A 7,139-nucleotide genomic window follows, 5' to 3' on the forward strand; every position below is an offset into this window, starting at 1 on the left:
ACTGGGGAAGGGTTTTTTCCACTTTTTAGACATGACACATGTTTGTTGTATTTAACTAATTGTCGAGAGAGGATTGTCCGCTCATTTTTCTTGTTTTTAATTTAATCCTTACCGGCTTTACGCCTAGTCATGGGAAGAATTCTCCATTTGACTACCTCAAGATAAAATAAGAATCTGAAATAAAAGGAAAGACAAAAATTCAGATAAAATGCATCATTTTACGCGACAGCACACTTACAGTCTAGAGAGTCAGAACTATCGCTAGGAAACGTGATTAAGTGATTCATTGCTTTAAACCGGCCAAACTGCAACTAGAGGGCGCTTAAAAACTATAAAAACTATAGGATTGTGACGTAAGACCCCACATAGACTGTTCCATTTCAAGCTTGACTTATCCATTTCACTTTTGTATTTTTGGCGGTTACGGCGTAAACCAACTGCTGTAACACTAAACCATTTCGGTTTCGGTTTGTACTAAAGCTTTTGTCGTCACGCTAAACCATTTCACTTTCCTTTGAGTAGGTTGATGCGTTACTAAGCCATTACGGCCTACTATCAACCATTTGCCGATAGCTTTAGCTATTTCACACTACTCTCGGTTGTGTCAAGTCACTGAACCAAAGTACAGCTAGCTGAGCCGTTTATCATTTCGACACTGAGTTGAGTAACTTTTGCAAGCCAGCGGACAAGTTTTAATCCTTAGCAGGGAAGGTTCCTTTATATGAGCTGGTAGTTTAAAAAGCCCTCCGTATTCTTTCGCCGAGTCAGACAAAGTGTAATTAAAACCCTAAATTCGCAGTCAAAACTATTTGTTGCATCAAAAAAGGGAAAGCGCGACATTTTTTCATCTGTTTTTCTTTCTTTCTCAAATTACAGGATGAGAGGGCTTCTAGTTGGTTTCCATTTCTGTCCCATTCTGTTGAGTGGTGTTGCTGCATTTCTTGTGGCTTTCAGTTCGTCGGCCCGCGCTGACTTGAGCAGGGACGAGGTTTTCGAGAGAATTGAAGGTAACACGTGAATGTGTTATGCCTCTGTTATAACACCGTGATAGTTTTTTTCCGACGGGATATGAACGCGTCAATTGCCATGGGCGAAAACTCGCCAAATCAATATAAAATAACTTACTGATAACGATAAACTTTACATGATCCCTCCCCACATAAGGCTCTGTAACAATCTTACGATCCCCCTCTTTGGCAGTCAATTTTCTACACTTCCGGTCTCTCTTTATACTCTGTTGGCCACAACAAATCCTCCTAAAAAAAACATGGGATTGCCCCAAAATCGGGTAAAAACAACGGGAACTGTCTACGCACAACTCTCATAACTCTTAGGGCTTCTTCATATTCACCTGTGCACGATATCAAGAATCAAGATGACTTCTTAAGACAGGGTGAACAACTACACACATACTGTATTATGAAAGTATCCAAAGTAAACTGTATGATAATAAAATGAAACACGATTGTGTTGTTTTTCTAGGATTTGAGCTAATTGGTCATATCACCAAGACATTATACGCTGACGAAATGACCTGTGGATTGAGATGCCTTCAAGATGAAAAATGCCAATCTTACAACAGCAAATCCGATGTTAGTGATGCAAAGAAGGAATGTTAACTGAGTAACTTAACTAAAAAATCAAGTCCGGAAAACTTGAGGCGTAACCCACGTTCTACTTAATATGGAAGAGGTACTGTTGAGTAAGGTGCTTAACCTTAGGAACAAGTCATATTTTTATCGCCTGGGTAGAAGGGGAGAAGAGGGGGAAGGAAAGGTCACAGCATTTTGGTTGTCACAATAAATCGAGTCAGTCAATTTTCAAATCAATTTTCAATTTAGGTCCAACCTTTAAGGTCTGTCAGTAGCGACTGATCCCCTTCCCGTTCCCTTTGAAAACCAGGATACCCCACACCCCCGGTAAGACCTTCCTACACCTCCCACCCCCTTTTTCTAAGCAAAAAATGGTGACCTATTCCATACTTCTCCTCAGCGCTTTTCAGAGAATATAAAGTTAATGTTCTCATGCCTTTCCTTATAACTTTTCCATTCTCTTAAATTGAGATTGAAGGATGCTATGGATCCTACAAATATTTCCAAAATCAAAAGCTATCTAATGATCACGCGAAAGGAACTACATTTGGAATAAGACCTAGGTGGGCTGTTTTGTTTCTAAGTTTGATCCTCTCCTCGTTGCAAATGATTATTCTTCCCTCTTCCGATGTAGAAAAACGAGGCTGGGATTCTGCTCATCCGGCCTTCTCCTGTAAGGAAATTCTGGACTCTGGACACTCCAAAGGAGACGGGGAGTATTAGATCGACCCCGAGAAGAGTGGAAACCCTTTGAGGATCTATTGTGACTTGTCAAGATATGGTGGTAAGTGAATAAGTCTTTTTTCAGAGACACCAGGACTTAAACCGGAGTATGTTTGACTTGGAGCACTTTCTATTGGAACATTCTAGTCTTGGCTATTCGTGCTTTCTCTACAAAGATCCTTGATATGTTTTTTAATCGAAACTGTAACAAAATTCTCCAACGCGATTGGTTATCACCAGCCGGCCGATTTGAGCACAACAAGACAGTATACGCGTTATACTTGTAATTGGACAGTGTAATAGGTCAGTTAAAGGGACAGTTAACACGTCATGCCTGTACGAGGGGACAGAACGCGTCACGTGCGCGCGCTGTTGTCTCGCATTTCGCCGAGTAAACTGTTGTTTTTGGTTTTTCTGAAAACTTATAACCAATGTCTAGTTTCTTTCCCAAATTTTGTCTTAGTTTTGATTAATTGGTAACAGGCCTTCTTGTTGTCCAATTCTGTCTGAAATCATACTCGTGATTTACAAATCGGACTCCCGCTTTGCGGTCCTACGATTTTGTTAATCACTCGTATGGTTACAGTCCAAATTAGACTCCACTCGGTCCTGTTACCATTATTAATATGTCCAAAATATTATTATGAATAAGATGCCAGTAGTCTAAGTTATTGGTGCAAATCACCAGCTCAGTGCCCAGATTGTCCAATAATCAAGAGATTTTCTTGTAGCTGTCATTGTGTTATAATGGGTGGCAAACAAAGTTTGTCTTTTTCCATTGTTGCTCGATTGAAGTATGTTGTACAATACTTTCTTCACAGCTTGAAGGAGGATGTGAGTTAGCCATCATGTGAGATATCATTTATGCTGGAAACAAAGCTAAGTTTGGTCAACCAGAGATTTTGCTTGGAACTATTCCAGGTATGGCACACATAAATTACCCACAGAAACAACTTTATCAGTTTGCACAATAAGAAAATATAATATATTCCACTGGCCTTGATTAAAATATCAGAGAGCAGAAATAAGCTACAGGATAGCAGATGAAGAAAATGAAAATGATGTCTTCTCCTTTCCAAGATTTTTCTATACTTCTTAAGAGTATTAGTCATTAGCCCCTTTACACCCAAACATCAGTCTACAAGTTCTCCATACTTTTCTCCATACATTTCCTAATGTGCTGACAAGGAGAATTTGTTTAACAATCACAAGCTTGTTTGATTGATGATCATTTCCTTTATTCTCACGACCTTAATGTGTGATTCAGGGGTGATATTGTAAGGAGAAACTAGATGCTAATCACTCTTTGGGGTCAAAGAGTGAAAATTTTCTTTAACTTAAAAAAAAAGTGATGTGATTTGGAGAATAAAGACTTGTAATCAGGAAAGATCATAGGAGTAAGATGGCTTTTTTATGAAATGGATATTTTTTTATTTTAAACTCTCTTATATTGCTGCTTTTATGTTCTTTAACCCTTTAACTCCCATGAGTGATCAAGACAGAATTTCTCTTTACACTATCAATACAATATTAACCAGATAAGTGGTGAGAATAAAGAAAAAATTTCAATTTGGGGATAATTAGTTGATCCAACAATAAATTCTTTAAACTAAAGTCATTAGCCCCTTTACACCAGAACATCAGTCTGCAAGTTCTCCATACTTTTCTCCATACGTTTCCTAATGTGCTGACAAGGAGAATTTGTTTAACAATCAAGAGCTTGTTTGATTGATGATCATTTCCTTTATTCTCATGACTTTAATGTGTGATTCAGGGCTGATATTGTAAGGAGAAACTAGATGCTAATCACTCTTTGGGGTCAGAGTTAAAATTTGCTTTAACTTAAAAAAAAAGTGATATGATTTAGTGAAGTAAAGACTCATAATCAGGAAAGATCATAGGAGTAAGATGGCTTTTCATGAAATGGGTATTTTTTTTATTCTAGACTCTCTTATATTGCTGCTTTTATTTTCTTTAACCCTTTAACTCCCATGAGTGACCAAGACAGAATTTCTCTTTACACTATCAATACAATATTAACCAGATAAGTGGTGAGAATAAAGAAAAATTTCAATTTGGGGATAATTAGTTGATCCAATATTAAATTCTTTAAACTAAAATCATAAGAATTGTATGGTTGACAATAAGTAGAATTACAAATTTGATCTGGGAGTTAAAGGGTTAACTGTGTCAAGCTTAAGTTTGTGCTTAAAGTTGCAACTAACTCGAAGATTGCTTTCATTTTTTTAGGTGCCGGTGGTACACAGCGACTTCCAAGAGCTGTTGGGAAGTCCCTGGCTATGGAAATGAGACTAACAGGAGTTCCTATTTCAGCAGAAGATGCACAGAAATCAGGTCCATGTTCCTTCCAACTTAGCTCCTATTTTTGACCAGTTGTTCATCATTACCTCTTTACCCTACAAAATCGATCAACATGCAACTTCTTGTAATAAACATACATCATCCAGCAAACGGGTAATGAGAATATTTAAACTTATCAGTTCAAAGTTGTTATTGATCTAACATCAAACTCTCGTAACTAATTAAAAAGGAAATGTGTAGCAGCTAGAGGGGAGAATTAGCAATCAGATCTTGGGGGTTAAAAGATCAAGGAGGGAGGTACTTAGCATCGTGAGCCTTCCCAGTGGCACAAGGAAATTCTCACACAAATTACTGAGAAATGTGTACAGTACTTCCACATCATCAAGGACTGCAACGGAGAAACACTGTTTTATGCTAAGTCATTGCTCTGCTGAACACTTGCATAAACCTGGAAAATTCGAGTCAAAGGCGTAGATTTTTTCCCTCTGTTTGTTAGCATTTCCGCGAACGAACTGAACGGGTCACTTCCAAAGATGTCCGCACACCTCCGAAGACGTTTTTTAGAGTTTACGTAAACTTGCATGTGTTCAGTACCCTCCTCTCTTAGTAATAGCTCTTGGCAAGAGTTATTCGCGCTAAACTTCCTCTTCGTTTTGATTCAAGTACATTTGCTCTGTATACTTTTTCAAAAAGTCGCAGTTAAGGCCGCGTTACCTCAAGTTGCTCAGTTAGGTTTAAGGGTTAATAAAAGTGTGAACTTGGGGCATGCACTCCTGTGATACAACTGCATAAACTTCTGAGAATTATTGTCGTGGGCTTTGTCAGGTGGGGCATTGCGCACTCATTCTCGAGATTTTTCTTCACTTAGATCTAAATTCAAATTGCAGACTTAAAAACTTTTATTTTTTCTTAGGCCTGGTTAGTAAAGTCTTCCCCGCAGAAGAGCTCGTAGATGAAGCTATCAAGACAGCTGCAAAAATATCATCCTTGTCGAAGATTGCCGTAAAGATCGCCAAAGAAGCTGTCAACACAGGTATTGCCCTGGCAGTTGTAACCTTCCGATTGGCTGTTTCCTGTCATGAGTTATACTTCGATTATTCGAGAGATTTTATGTCAATTGCAGTCGGTGTTGATCTTGTCCATCGCTAGACGTTTCTTGTTGGTTTACCAGTCAACTTCAAAGCAGTAATCTATCCTATTTGACTGTTCCACTGCGAAACCATCTTTTTTCTGGCGACCGAAATAGCCTCAAACATCATGACGTACTTCCATTCACAAGAGTCAAATTGATTGTTTCTAAGCCATCATCTTAATTGAAACAAACTGAGAAAATGAGGTAGATTTTTGCCCAAGTTAAGCAGAGAAGAACTTGATCTCGCGTAGGGTTTTGTTGCCTCGGGATATAAATCTGACCAGCTTGACTGACCTGCTTGAGTCCAAAAGTTCAACAGTTTACAAGGAATGCATGCAAACACAATTTATTGTCGTTACATTCCCTTTGAAAGTTCCGTAGATGGTTGAATTTCCCAAATGTCTTTTGTTTAGGCGTCTGAAATCCTCTTTTTCCTCTTTTATTTATTACGCTACGAGATGTCACTGGCAGAAAGACTGCATTTTGAGAAAATAATGTTTCACTCAACGGTAAGTTAATATTGATCGGCGTTTACACTTGAAAGGAGACGGCAATTGCAATACAAAGTGGTAAAGCCACTCAACCATTTCCCGAAAACATATCACCTACTCTCTCTGATTTAGAGCAATCCACTAAATTCTTCACGTCTTCTGCGCAACCGAAGTAAGTTCAATTTAAAACATGAAAATGTTCCTATGTTCTTACCAAAAGTGCAGCTCAATCTTTCTGCATGTAAACTACACACCACCCACAATTCCTCTATTCGCTCTGACGAACGGCTAAGGCTAGGAACGTCAGCTTTAGAAACTCTCTTGGGTGGCCACTTTGCATTATCAACGCTTTTGATAAAATTTATCTTTGTGATACCCCACCCACCGCAGCACCACAGTTTTTCTAGAAACTTACCCCGTCTATTTAAGTGTTACCATGGTGATGAATAACAGTATAGTGAACTTGTAAAGACTTGCGATGAAACTTTCCCTAAGGAAAATTTTCTCCTTTTCTTTCATTTCGCAGGACGATCGAAAGGAAGGGATGACAGCTTTTGTAGGGAAACGAAAAGCCGAATTCATGGACAATTAGTATCTGTTTTTTTCGAAAAGTCGTAGCCTGCGAGAACTTTGGATTGTTGTGTGGGAATGTTAAGGCAGGTGAAAGAATAGTGAAAACTTATGTAAAATTGTGTGAACAAAAACACTTAGCATGAATTTTTACCAAAAAAAAAACTTAACTAGCGAAATTGATAGAAAAGATTAAAATAAATAAAGTAAAATCATAGTCATTTTTCGTTCGTTCGCTCATCTGTTGAATGGATACCGTGGGGTATACATTGGGACTGGGGCGAGTATAGATTTAAGTTCTGACCAGTT

At 38.4% G+C, this 7,139-nt stretch overlaps 1 pseudogene; it reads left to right on the plus strand.

Annotated features, from left to right (window-relative positions):
• Positions 1-2,370: 2,370 nt before the first annotated feature.
• On the plus strand, positions 2,371-6,852 carry LOC136282956 (enoyl-CoA hydratase, mitochondrial-like; annotated as a pseudogene).
• Positions 6,853-7,139: the final 287 nt, after the last annotated feature.

The sequence above is a fragment of the Pocillopora verrucosa genome, chromosome 8, assembly GCF_036669915.1.
Source record: "Pocillopora verrucosa isolate sample1 chromosome 8, ASM3666991v2, whole genome shotgun sequence".
Taxonomy (NCBI): domain Eukaryota; kingdom Metazoa; phylum Cnidaria; class Anthozoa; order Scleractinia; family Pocilloporidae; genus Pocillopora; species Pocillopora verrucosa.